The sequence below is a fragment of the Ranitomeya variabilis genome, chromosome 4 (assembly GCF_051348905.1).
Source record: "Ranitomeya variabilis isolate aRanVar5 chromosome 4, aRanVar5.hap1, whole genome shotgun sequence".
Classification (NCBI taxonomy): domain Eukaryota; kingdom Metazoa; phylum Chordata; class Amphibia; order Anura; family Dendrobatidae; genus Ranitomeya; species Ranitomeya variabilis.
In genome coordinates, this window is record NC_135235.1 from 247843673 (window position 1) to 247854938 (window position 11266).

At 57.4% G+C, this 11266-nt stretch overlaps 1 long non-coding RNA gene across 1 annotated transcript; it reads left to right on the top strand.

Annotated features, from left to right (window-relative positions):
• Positions 1–636: 636 nt before the first annotated feature.
• LOC143764144 (uncharacterized) lies at positions 637–8413 on the top strand. The gene is made up of 2 exons (XR_013213071.1): positions 637–761; positions 7201–8413. It is a non-coding gene; the product is annotated as an uncharacterized LOC143764144 (long non-coding RNA).
• Positions 8414–11266: the final 2853 nt, after the last annotated feature.

Sequence of the window (11266 nt, forward strand, 5' to 3'; positions counted from 1 at the left end):
ATCACACTGCACTGGTTCCTGTAAGGACCACGCTTGGGTCTCCTCAGCACTGAGCCCCCCACACTGCAGTGGTTCCTGTGAGGGCCCTGCTTCCATCTCCTCAACACTGAGCCCCCCACACTGCAGTGGTTCCTGTGGGGGTCCCGCTCCGTCTCCTCAGCAGTGAGCCCCCCCACACTGCAGTGGTTCCTGTGAGGGCCCCGCTCCGTCTCCTCAGCACTGAGCCCCCCACACTGCAGTAGTTCCTGTGAGGGCCCCGCTCCCATCTCCTCAGCACTGAGCCCCCTACACTGCAGTGGTTCCTGTGAGGACCCCGCTCCCGTCTCCTCAGCTCTGAGCCCCCCACACTGCAGTGGTTCCTGTGAGGACCCCGCTCCCGTCTCCTCAGCACTGAGCCCCCCACACTGCAGTGGTTCCTGTGAGGACCCCGCTCCCGTCTCCCCAGCACTGAGCCCCCAACACTGCAGTGGTTCCTGTGAGGACCCCGCTCCCGTCTCCTCAGCACTGAGCCCCCCACACATCATCTCTGATGTAGACGCAACCCAACCGTGACAGGAGGATGAGTGGAATCGCTCTTTACCCAGCATGACCCGCGGCTCCCCTCCCGTGCTGTGATGGACGTCTTCCCACACGGTAGATGCTAGAGTGTATGGGCTCCTTCCAGGTGTGACGTCATTTCCGGGGGCGTGTCATATCGGGAGGGGGCGTGTTCTCCAAGGCGGCAAAGGAAAGCAGCATGACAGCTTGTGGACGCCATGGAGGTTTGTGGTTTCAGGGTGAAAAATGCTACTTGCCGATCGCTATTCGCTATTGGGGGGAGGCCCTGTGGTGGTCGACCTATTTGTCTGTGTGGGGAGTGACCCGTGGTGGGATTTTGGGGGGTGTTGCTGGCTATTGTGGGGGACCCCTGCAGTAGGATTTTGGGGGTCTCTGCTGCTCGCTATTGTGGGGGATCCCTGCGGTGGGATTTGGGGGGCTCCGCTGCTGCTGGCTACTGTTGGGGTCCGCTGCGGTTTTGGGGCTCCGCTGCTGCTGGCTATTGTGGGGGACCGCTGCGGTGTAGTTTTGGGGGGCTCCGCTGCTGCTGGCTATTGTGGGGGACCGCTGCGGTGTAGTTTTGGGGGGCTCCGCTGCTGCTGGCTATTGTGGGGGACCGCTGCGGTGTAGTTTTGGGGGGCTCCGCTGCTGCCGGCTATTGTGGGGGATCCCTGCGGTGGGATTTGGGGGGGCTCCGCTGCTGCTGGCTATTGTGGGGGACCCCTGTGGTAGGATTTGGGGGGGCTCTGCTGCTGTTGGCTATTGTGGGGGATCCCTGCGGTGGGATTTTGGGGGGCTCCGCTGCTGCTGGCTATTGTGGGGGATCCCTGCGGTGGGGTTTTGGTGGGCTCCGCTGCTGCTGGCTATTGTGGGGGACCCCTGCGGTGGGATTTTGGGGGGCTCCGCTGCTGCTGGCTATTGTGGGGGACCGCTGCGGTGTAGTTTTGGGGGGCTCCGCTGCTGCTGGCTATTGTGGGGGACCCCTGTGGTGGGGTTTTGGGGGGCTCCGCTGCTGCCGGCTATTGTGGGGGACCCCTGCGGTGGGATTTTGGGGGGCTCTGCTGCTGTTGGCTATTGTGGGGGATCCCTGTGGTAGGATTTGGGGGGGCTCTGCTGCTGTTGGCTATTGTGGGGGATCCCTGCGGTGGGGTTTTGGTGGGCTCCGCTGCTGCTGGCTATTGTGGGGGACCCCTGCGGTGGGATTTTGGGGGGCTCCGCTGCTGCTGGCTATTGTGGGGGACCGCTGCGGTGTAGTTTTGGGGGGCTCCGCTGCTGCTGGCTATTGTGGGGGACCCCTGTGGTGGGGTTTTGGGGGGCTCCGCTGCTGCCGGCTATTGTGGGGGACCCCTGTGGTACGATTTTGGGGGGCTCTGCTGCTGCTGGCTATTGTGGGGGACCCCTGTGGTGGGATTTTGGTGGGCTCCGCTGCTGCTGGCTATTGTGGGGGACCCCTGCGGTGGGATTTTGGGGGGCTCCGCTGCTGCTGGCTATTGTGGGGGACCGCTGCTGCTGGCTATTGTGGGGGACCGCTGCGGTGTGGTTTTGGGGGGCTCCGCTGCTGCTGGCTATTGCGGGGGACCACTGCTGCTGGCTATTGTGGGGGACCCCTGTGGTGGGGTTTTGGGGGGCTCCGCTGCTGCCGGCTATTGTGGGGGACCCCTGTGGTAGGATTTTGGGGAGCTCTGCTGCTGCTGGCTATTGTGGGGGATCCCTGCGGTGGAATTTGGGGGGCTCCGCTGCTGCTGGCTATTGTGGGGGACCGCTGTGGTGTGGGTTTGGGGGGCTCCGCTGCTGCTGGCTATTGTGGGGGACCGCTGCGGTTTTGGGGGGCTCCGCTGCTGCTGGCTATTGTGGGGGACCCCTGCGGTGGGATTTTGGTGGGCTCTGCTGCTGCTGGCTATTGTGGGGGACCGCTGCGGTGTAGTTTTGGGGGGCTCCGCTGCTGCTGGCTATTGTGGGGGACCCCTGTGGTGGGGTTTTGGGGGGCTCCGCTGCTGCCGGCTATTGTGGGGGACCGCTGCGGTGTAGTTTTGGGGGGCTCCGCTGCTGCTGGCTATTGTGGGGGACCCCTGCGGTGGGATTTTGGGGGGCTCCGCTGCTGCTGGCTATTGTGGGGGACCGCTGCGGTGTAGTTTTGGGGGGCTCCGCTGCTGCTGGCTATTGTGGGGGACCCCTGCGGTGGGATTTTGGGGGGCTCTGCTGCTGCTGGCTATTGTGGGGGACCGCTGCGGTGTAGTTTTGGGGGGCTCCGCTGCTGCTGGCTATTGTGGGGGACCCCTGTGGTGGGGTTTTGGGGGGCTCCGCTGCTGCCGGCTATTGTGGGGGACCCCTGTGGTATGATTTTGGGGGGCTCTGCTGCTGCTGGCTATTGTGGGGGACCCCTGTGGTACGATTTTGGGGGGCTCTGCTGCTGCTGGCTATTGTGGGGGATCCCTGTGGTGGGATTTTGGGGGGCTCCGCTGCTGCTCGCTATTGTGGGGGACCGCTGTGGTGTAGTTTTGGGGGGCTCCGCTGCTGCTGGCTATTGTGGGGGACCGCTGCGGTGTAGTTTTGGGGGGCTCCGCTGCTGCTGGCTATTGTGGGGGACCCCTGTGGTGGGGTTTTGGGGGGCTCCGCTGCTGCCGGCTATTGTGGGGGATCCCTGCGGTGGGATTTGGGGGGGCTCCGCTGCTGCTGGCTATTGTGGGGGACCCCTGTGGTAGGATTTTGGGGGGCTCTGCTGCTGTTGGCTATTGTGGGGGATCCCTGCGGTGGGGTTTTGGTGGGCTCCGCTGCTGCTTGCTATTGTGGGGGACCCCTGTGGTGGGGTTTTGGTGGGCTCCGCTGCTGCTGGCTATTGTGGGGGACCCCTGCGGTGGGATTTTGGGGGGCTCCGCTGCTGCTGGCTATTGTGGGGGACCCCTGTGGTAGGATTTTGGGGGGCTCTGCTGCTGTTGGCTATTGTGGGGGATCCCTGCGGTGGGGTTTTGATGGGCTCCGCTGCTGCTCGCTATTGTGGGGGACCCCTGTGGTGGGGTTTTGGTGGGCTCCGCTGCTGCTGGCTATTGTGGGGGACCCCTGTGGTAGGATATTGGGGGGCTCTGCTGCTGTTGGCTATTGTGGGGGATCCCTGCGGTGGGGTTTTGGGGGGCTCCGCTGCTGCTGGCTATTGTGGGGGACCCCTGCGGTGGGATTTTGGGGGGCTCTGCTGCTGCTGGCTATTGTGGGGGACCGCTGCGGTGTAGTTTTGGGGGGCTCCGCTGCTGCTGGCTATTGTGGGGGACCCCTGTGGTGGGGTTTTGGGGGGCTCCGCTGCTGCCGGCTATTGTGGGGGATCCCTGCGGTGGGATTTGGGGGGACTCCGCTGCTGCTGGCTATTGTGGGGGACCCCTGTGGTAGGATTTGGGGGGGCTCTGCTGCTGTTGGCTATTGTGGGGGATCCCTGCGGTGGAATTTGGGGGGGCTCCGCTGCTGCTGGCTATTGTGGGGGACCCCTGTGGTAGGATTTGGGGGGGCTCTGCTGCTGTTGGCTATTGTGGGGGATCCCTGCGGTGGGGTTTTGGTGGGCTCCGCTGCTGCTCGCTATTGTGGGGGACCCCTGTGGTGGGGTTTTGGTGGGCTCCGCTGCTGCTGGCTATTGTGGGGGACCGCTGCGGTGTAGTTTTGGGGGGCTCCGCTGCTGCTGGCTATTGTGGGGGACCCCTGTGGTGGGGTTTTGGGGGGCTCCGCTGCTGCCGGCTATTGTGGGGGATCCCTGCGGTGGGATTTGGGGGGCTCCGCTGCTGCTGGCTATTGTGGGGGACCCCTGTGGTGGGATTTTGGTGGGCTCCGCTGCTGCTGGCTATTGTGGGGGACCCCTGCGGTGGGATTTTGGGGGGCTCCGCTGCTGCTGGCTATTGTGGGGGACCGCTGCTGCTGGCTATTGTGGGGGACCGCTGCGGTGTGGTTTTGGGGGGCTCCGCTGCTGCTGGCTATTGTGGGGGACCCCTGTGGTGGGGTTTTGGGGGGCTCCGCTGCTGCCGGCTATTGTGGGGGACCCCTGTGGTAGGATTTTGGGGAGCTCTGCTGCTGCTGGCTATTGTGGGGGATCCCTGCGGTGGGATTTGGGGGGCTCCGCTGCTGCTGGCTATTGTGGGGGACCGCTGTGGTGTGGGTTTGGGGGGCTCCGCTGCTGCTGGCTATTGTGGGGGACCGCTGCGGTTTTGGGGGGCTCCGCTGCTGCTGGCTATTGTGGGGGACCCCTGCGGTGGGATTTTGGTGGGCTCTGCTGCTGCTGGCTATTGTGGGGAACCCCTGCGGTGGGATTTTGGGAGGCTCTGCTGCTGCTGGCTATTGTGGGGGACCCCTGCGGTGGGATTTTGGGAGGCTCCGCTGCTGCTGGCTATTGTGGGGGACCCCTGTGGTGGGCTTTTGGGGGGACCTGCTGCTGGCTATTGTGGGATTTTGTGGGGGGGGGGGGACTGCTGCTGGCTGTTGTGGTGGACTTCTGTGGTAGGCGACCTGCTTGTGTGAGGGGGGCTGCAGGCTATTGGGGGACCCCTGACCTGCTTGTGGGGGGGCGACCTGCTGCATGCTATTGGGGGTGACCCATTTTAGTGGGGGGTGACCTGCTTGTGGGGGGGGGGGGGGACCTGCTGCTGGCAATTGGGGGGACCCCTGTGGTGGGATTTAGGGGTGACCTGCTTATGGGGTGACTTGTTTGGGGTGGGAGACCTGCTGCTGGCTATTGGGGTGACCCCTATGGTGGGACCCCTGTGGTGTGATTTTGGGGTGACCTGCGTGCGGGGGACCCCTTTTAGTGAGGGTGACCTGCTTATGGTTGGGTTTGGGGAGGCGACCTGCTTGTTGCGGGACCCCTTTTAGTGGGGGCGACCTGCTTGTGGAGGGGTGACCTGCTGATGGCTATTGATGGGCCCCTGTGGTGGGGTTTGGGGGTGACCTGCTGGCTATTGAGGGGGACCCCTGTGGTGGGGTTTGGAGGTGACGTGCTGCTTACAGGGTGGACCCCTTTTAGTGGGGGCGACCTGCTGCTGGCTATTGGGGAGACCCTGGTGGTGGGGTTTGAGGGCGACATGCTTGTGGTCGGGTTTTGGGAGGGCGCGACCTGCTGTCTATTGGGGGGGACCCTTGTGGTGGATGTGGGGGGAGACCTGCTGCAAGCTATTGGGAGACCCCTGTGGTGGGATGTGGGGGTGACCTGCTTGTGGTGGGATGTGGGGAGTCGACCTGCATGTGAGGGGTGACCTGCTGCAGGCTATTTGGGGGACCCCTGTGGTCAGATTTGAGGGCGACCTGCTTGTGGGGAGGCGACCTGCTTGTCGTTGAATGTGGGGAGGCGACCTGCTTGTCGTTGAATGTGGGGAGGCGACCTGCTTGTCGTTGAATGTGGGGAGGCGACCTGCTTGTCGTTGAATGTGGGGAGGCGACCTGCTTGTCGTTGAATGTGGGGAGGCGACCTGCTTGTCGTTGAATGTGGGGAGGCGACCTGCTTGTCGTTGAATGTGGGGAGGCGACCTGCTTGTCGTTGAATGTGGGGAGGCGACCTGCTTGTCGTTGAATGTGGGGAGGCGACCTGCTTGTCGTTGAATGTGGGGAGGCGACCTGCTTGTCGTTGAATGTGGGGAGGCGACCTGCTTGTCGTTGAATGTGGGGAGGCGACCTGCTTGTCGTTGAATGTGGGGAGGTGACCTGCTTGTCGTGGAATGTGGGGAGGCGACCTGCTGCTGGCTATTGGGGGGATCCCGTGGTGGGATTTGGGGATGACCTGCTGCTTACAGATGGAACCCTTTTATTTGGGGGTGACCTGCTGCTTACTGGGGGATCCCTTTTATTGGGGGCGACCTGCTTATGGGTTGGGTTTGGGGGTGGGGCTGAAGAGGGTTTAAGCTGGGTGGGGGGTGGACATCGAAGGGGGTGTGTGCTGGGTGGGGGGGGTCCACGTCCGATGGGTGTTGGATGTCCGATGGGGGTTTGTGGGGGTTGGACGTCCGAAGGGGGTGTGTGCTGGGTGGGGGGGTCCACGTCCGATGGGGGTTTGTGCTCGGGAGGGGGGGTCCACGTGTGATGGGGGTTTGTGCGGGGTGGGGGGTCTGCATCTGGGGGTTTGCTGGGTGGGGGGTTCCACGTCCGGTGGGGGTTGGACGTCCGATGGTGGTTTGTGGGGGTTGGACGTCCGATGGGGGTTTGTGGGGGTTGGACGTCCAATGAGAGTTTAAGCTGGGGTGGCGTTCGATTGGAGGGGGTGTCTGATGGGATTTATGGTTGGGGCAGGGGGCGCCATATTTGGATTTACGCTTGAGGGGAGGGAATGTCTGGTGGGCTTTGGATTTATCCTGTGGGGTCCGCTGGTTAATGTGAGGTGGATGTTCCTGGCTGGGGGAGCGAGGTTATGCTGTGTGGCCATCTGGTTGATGTGGGGGGGGGGGGGGGCTAATGCTTCATTGGGGTACACAAAAAAAATATGAGTGTATGCTGCTTATGCTATGCAAAAAAAAAAGGTATTTCCCTGTAGAGTAGGCCACACCACCAACTGGCACGAAGCTAATCCTTTTTAGCTTAATGTCAGTAGGAGGCAGACATGGGTCTGGACCACCCAGCTCAGTTCTGACTTAGGTTTTGGGGGGGTTTTTTTATTAACGATTTTCCTTTTTCTTTTTTTTTTTCTTTTTTTTTTTTTTTTTTCAGATACGGCTTTTGAGGGCGACAGTGGAATTGTCACTCTAATCTCCCACCTAGAATTGTCACTACCATATCATCTGTGGTCTACGAGGCAAGGCCCTAACACATCAAAAGTGTTTGTGGTTCCCCAGAGGACGGTCCATGCCACGAATCCCCCTACCCTCTGGCCCCCCCAGAGCCAGATAGAGTAGGGAGGGAAGACTAATCCGTTATGTGCCAGCCGCCGAAAGGTCTGCGTCCAGGTTATTCCATGCCCATCTTCATCATCGGTCTGTGAAGAATGATGTGTGACCTTCAGGACAGGTATATCCTACCAGGCAGTGAGGGGGCTACTTTAAAAAAAAAAATAAAATGGAAAGGACAGGACAAGTATGTCCTAGTTTGCCCCTGAGCAATATGGACATCTTCTGGGGAAACCTTCCTATTCATGCAGCCTCCATGTTTTCCAGAGGCTCCTGTGACCCTGCTCTTAAAATATCCAGGCTTCGGTCTAGGCCTTCTCTGGTGGCCGGTCCACACCGCCAGTGCCCTGAACAATCATGCACACCAACTTTCTAGTGTGTCCTACTCTGCACCTATCAGTTTAAGAGTACTTCGCTTCTGCAACAGAGGACTAAAGTCTGCCTCCCAAGACATCTGCTGTTCAATTTTGGTTGTTTTGGAAATGTTCTGTCCAAAAAACCGACGGGACAACTCTCCGACCCGCCAGGAAAAGATGAGACCTTCCTTTAGGCCAACCCCCTCCTGGCATCCATGAACCCACCAGCACTGGTCTGCTAGGCCTGGATCTAGCAGACTCTCTTCGACATGATGGGGCGTTCCCACCTTGGATGTTTCTCAGGGTCGGCTGCCGTGTCCTTCACAATTCAAGGCCGGTATTACGATCTCTGGTCTGGGACACCGAAACCTCAGACATCGGAGGCAGGCCTGGGGGGAACAGAGCCACATACCAAACCGACAGTCCAGCCCGCATGCACCAACAGCATACTACAGTTTTACAATACTTAGAAATGCATAAAATGAAACAAGCAAAGGCATAAAGTTATTCAATGCAAAAAATGTAGTTTTATAAAATTGGAAATGTTTCTATATCTAATGGTAAAATGATATTTATCCAGTATTTCTATAAGTAAAAGTCTGAGATTTCTGTGGGAAATGGTCATTTGTTCCTCTTAAACCAGTTCTGAATGTAAATAAAACATTACTCTGATGAAGTCTCCACATTGCATTTTCGCCTTTCATTTCATGCGTAGGGCAGGACAAGCCCATGATGTATCTGTGTAACACATGGAAGGTGCTATAATAACAGCCGTAGACTGGTTTCACACCAGCGTTCGGCAGGGCTGCGGATGGCAGCCTTCTTCCTCCGTTAAGGCTACTTTCACACTAACGTCGCTTGCTGTACGTCTCAATGCGTCATTTTGGAGAAAAAACGCATCCTGCAAAGTTGCCTGCATGATGCGTTTTTTCTCCATAGACTTTCATTAGCAACACATTGGGACGGATTGCCACACGTCGCATCCATCATGCGACAGATGCGTCGTGTTTTGGCGGACCGTCGGCACAAAAAAAGTTCCATGTAACTTTTTTGTGCGTCGAGTCCGCCATTTTCGACCGCGCATGCGTGGCCGAAACTCCGCCCCCTCCTCCCCGGAACTCACAATAGGCCCCGGATGCGTTGTAAAACTGCCTCCGCTGCCCACGTTGTTCTACATAAAACACACTGTCCGTCGGGCCGACGGTTTGCGACTGCCCGTACCGACTGACTAGTGTGAAAGTAGCCTTAGCCCTGCTCACTGCCACAACTCTTCATTCAGTTCCGCCTACGTCTGCATGCGTCCTGCATACCCTATCTTTAATATTGGGTACGCAGGCCAAGCGGATGCCTCCGCATGCGTTGTTTCAACGCTGCGCCGACTGCAATAAAATGCAACATGTTGCGTTCGACGCAGTTCAGCGCATCTTCAAAATGAGGCATGCCTGCGTACCCAATGTTAGATAGGGGACGCATGCAGACTTAGGCGGAGCTGAAGGAAGAGGCGCAGCAGTGGGCGGGGCTTAATGGAGGAAGAAGGCTGCCGAACGCTGGTGTGAAACCTGCCTGAGACAGGTAAGCCACTTTTGAAACAGTGTTCACATGTACAAGCTCTTAGCCCCTTTGTGGCGTGGCCAATTTTTTAAAATCTTTATATAGTAATAACTCTGGAATGCTTCAACATCCCATTGATTTTGAGATTAATTTTTTTTTTCGTGTTATATTAGGCTTTATGATAATGGTAAACTTGAGTTGATATGTTTTGATTTATTTTGTAAAAAATCAGAAATTTTACAAATTTTAAAAAATATAAATTTTTAATGATTTTCCCTTTAAGGCCGGAGTCACACTAGAGAGGAATACGGACGAGTGCTATGCGAGAAAAAAATCGCATAGCACTCGAACCAATGTTAATCTCCCATCACTTTTTTTTTCACGGCCGTATATGTGCGAGTGAAATTGCAGTATGCTGTGATTTGCACCGTATATCAGCCGAGACTCGCCAATGAAAGTCTATTTGTGCAAGAAAAACTCGCACCACACGAGCCTTCAGTGTGACTTGCGAGAAATACGCAACGGTGTCCTTTGAAAGGCCGACAATTCAGGTGCAGTGTACAGTAAAATCACACTGACAGGTTACAATAGAATAGACATATACACACAGTATAGGTGTATATAAAATCTAAAGAGATACACTACAGACCAAAAGTTTGGACACACCTCATTTAAAGATTTTTCTGTATTTCATGACTGAAAATTGTATATTCACACTGAAGGCATCAAAACTATGAATTAACACGTGGAATTATATACTTAATTTCAGTTTCACACTTTTTTGTTATGTCTTATATTCTAGGTTCTTCAAAGTAGCCACCTTTTTCTTTGATGACTGCTTTTCACACTCTTGGCATTCTCTTGATGAGCTGCAAGAGGTAGTCACTGGGAATGATTTTCACTTCACAGGTGTGCCCTGTCAGGTTTAATAAGTGGGATTTCTTGCCTTATAAGGGCTGTCCCACACGTCCAGATAATTCCGGTACCGGAATAAATCGGTACCGGAGTTATCCGTGTCCGTGTGCCTGGGAACTCACGGAGGCCATACCTGCGGCACACGTGTGCCGCCCGTATGGCGAGTGGGTACCACACGGAGCGTGTGGTACCCACTCTGCATGGTGCTGAAGCTGCGATTCATATCATCCCTGCAGTAACGTTTGCTGCAGGGAAAATATGAAGAATAGTGTTTAAAATAAAGATCCATGTGTCCGCCGCCCCCCCACCCCCTGTGCGCCCCCCCCGCTGGTCAGAAAATACTCACCCGGATCCCCCGTCGGCAGTCGCTCCTTCCTGGTCTGGCCGCAGCTTACTGTATGCGGTCACGTGGGGCCGCTCATTTACACTCATGAATAGGCGGCTCCGCCCCTATTGGAGGTGGAGCCACATATTCATGAGTGTAATCGGCCGCATACAGTAGAGAAGCCGCGGCCAGACCAGGAAGGAGCGACTGCCGACGGGGGATCCGGGTGAGTATTTGCTGACCAGCGGGGGGGCGCACAGGGGGTGGGGGGGCGGCGGACACATGGATCTTTATTTTAAACACTATCATTCATATTTTCTCTGTAGCAAACGGTGCTACAGGGAAGATATGAATCGCGGCTTCAGCACCATGTGGGGGGGACAGCGCTTACTGTAGCGCTGTCTCCGGCACGCCACACGGACCCCAGACGGAGAATGTCCGTGTGAGGTGCGTGTTTTACACGGACCCATTGACTCTATTGGGTCCGTGTAATCCGTGCGCTCCCACGAACACTGACATGTCTCCGTGTTTGGCACACGGAGACACGGTCCGCACACGGTCCGCACAAAATCAATGACATCTGCACAGATGCATTGATTTTTATGGGTCTACGTGTGTCAGTGTCTCCGGTACGGGAGGAAACTGTCACCTCACGTACCGGAGCCACTGACGTGTGAAACCGGCCTAAATGGGTTTGGGACCATCAGTTGTGTTGTGCAGAAGTCTGGTGGATACACAGCTGA